The following is a 2,745-nucleotide window of genomic DNA, read 5'->3' as shown; positions in this document are numbered from 1 at the left end:
CTCAGTCCAAAACTCATGAAAACTCAGTCCAAGTCTCAAGAGATCTCATGCAAATCTCGCCGCATCTCAGTCCAAAGCTCGTGAGATTTCACGAACATCTCACGAGAATTCTAGCCAAATCTGGTGAGATCTCGGTCCATACATCATGAGACTTCAGTCCAAATCTCATGAGATCTACTTCCAAAATCCATTGAGACCTCACGCACATCTCAAGAGTTTTCTACCCATATCTCTTGAGATTTTAGTCCATATCTCATGAGTTCTCAGTCCAAAACTCGTGAGAACTCAGTCCATGTCTCAAGAGATCTCATCCAAATCTTGCCAGACCTCAACCAATCCTCGTGAGATCTCATGCACATCTCACAAAATTTCTACACAAATCTTGTGAGATCTTAGCCCAAACCACATTAGATCTCAATGCAAATCTCCTGGGAACTCACTCTAAATCTCCTGAGATCTCTTCCATGTATCCCCAGATCTCAGTTAAAATCTCTTGAGATCTCACCCACATCTTGGGCTATTTTTAGCCAAATCTCATGATATCTCATCCAAATCTCAACAGTCGTTGTCTAATTCTCATGAGAACTCAGGTCAAATCTCACAAGATCTCTTCCAAATCTCGCCAGATCTCAGTCCAAATCTCGTGAGAACTCATGCATATCTCGTGAGATTTATAACCAAATCTTGTGAGATCAAAGGCCAAATCTCATTAGAACTCGGTCCAAATCTCATGGGATTTCTTCCAAATCTCTCCAGATCTCTGTCCAAATCTTGGGAGATCTCATGCACATCTCACGAGTTTTCTAGCCGAATCTCGTGAGATCTCATTCCAAATCTCATGAAAACTCATTCCAAATCTCATGAGATCTCATCCAAATGTTGCCACAAGGTGTCTCCCTGAGGTTTCAGCATCCTGGTGAAGAGCAGTTATGATGGGAGCATCGAATTCAGGAGGAATGTGCCATGCGTATTCTTAATCACCCTCAACCAGAGGTGATAGAAACAGGAGAGCACCACTGGAATGAAGAAGCAATGTCCCCCTGACCCCCGCCGCCTCCTGAGCATGAGAAGTGAGCACATGGGCAGCCTCCCTGAGGTATTCCCAGGCTTTGAAAATATTAAGGCTGTATGTCTTCACCTCACAACCCCTCAGCAAAAAAAGAATAGTTACCTCTTTCTTTCCTGGGCCTCAGGTGATCTTGGGGGGAAATCTTGGGAAATCTCAGTTCAAATCTCATGAGCTTTCCAAATCTCAGGAGATCTCAGGCCCAGACACTGAGGTCTAGGGCCAAAACCTGTTGGATCTGTGGCCAATCTACCAGGTCTCTGGGAGTATCTGGAACTCTCTAGCAGAACCTAAATTGCGATCCTTATGTCAGTAGGGATGGCTCATGCCATGATGTGGCAGAACTTGAATAGTTCCGGTACCCTAAGACACGACCTGCAGGGAAGACACGAGGTGTCTCACCCCAAATCCATGGTGTTTCAGGGTCCTGGGTGAAGAGTATGCACAAAGGGAGCATTGAAGTCAGATGAATGGGCTTGGTGGATTCTTATTCATGATCAACCAGAGGTGATAGAAACAAAGGAGCAGGAGTGGAAGGAAGAAGCAAGTGGACCCCAAGCAGGACAAGTGAGTGCAAAGGCATGCTCTCTGGGGCTTTCCCAGGCTCTCAAATTGTTAAGGCTGTCTGTATTAGCATCACAACACCCCAGAAATGAAAGAAAATATACCTCTTTCTAGAGCCAGACCTCATGCCATCTTGGGGAAAATCTCGTGAGGTCTGGGTCCAAATCTCAGGAGATGACATCCAAATCTAATGAGATCTCATGCCCAGGCATTTAAACCTAGAGCTAAACCCCAATGGGTCTGTGGCCAAACTTCAAAGCCCTTGGGAAGATCTGGCACTCCCTAGCAGAGCCTGATTGGAGCTCTTTATGTCAGTAGGGGATGCACATGCCAGGATTGGGCAGAACTTCCAATTTGACCGGTTTCCCAATGGGTCTCAGACAGGACCTGCAAGAAGATGGGGGGGGTATCTCACACTTAAATCCCTGGTGTTTCAGTATCCTGGGTGAAGAGCAGTTAAGAAGGCAGCATTGAATTCAGCATGAATTGTCTTTGTGAACACTTGTTCACACTCAACCAGAGGAGATAGAAACAGGAGGATAAGAGGAGAAGGCAGAAGAAATGTGCCCTGGAGAAGGACGTGTGAACACACAAGCAGGCTCCCTGGGGGCATTCCAAGTCTTTGAACACGTTAAGCTCTCTGTTTACCTCACAACACCCCAGGATAAAAAGAAAAGATAACTTTTTCTTTAGCGGGATCTCAGGTCATCTGGGGCCAATCTCAGAACTCTCTGGCTGTCTCTCAGGAATCCTCATCCTAAAGGTCAGGGGTACTCTGAAAAATCTGGTGAGATCAATGTCCACTCCATGAAAAGGGGCCAAAATCCCCTGAGACATCGGGGCATGTCTCTCGAGATCTACAACTAAATCCCATGAGATCTGGGGAGAAGTCTCTCAGGAACTCAGCAGGGGTGGGAAATGCCTAACCCTGATGTTTGTGCAGCATAAAAGCCAACCTTTGGACATTACTGTCTGGGGGACCATGGGAACACCTGGCATTCCAAAAAGCCCACAGATGTCATTCAGATGTTGGGGTCCAAACCCAGCACTGAAATAGAGATGAATGGGCTCAAGGTCCCTTACTGACATTACTTGAGAAGGGAGAGACATGGGAA

This window comes from Phoca vitulina, unplaced genomic scaffold, assembly GCF_004348235.1.
Source record: "Phoca vitulina isolate PV1807 unplaced genomic scaffold, GSC_HSeal_1.0 scaffold84, whole genome shotgun sequence".
Taxonomy (NCBI): Eukaryota; Metazoa; Chordata; class Mammalia; order Carnivora; family Phocidae; genus Phoca; species Phoca vitulina.
The sequence above is the reverse complement of the archived record's forward strand: the minus strand, read 5'-3'. Positions refer to the sequence as shown.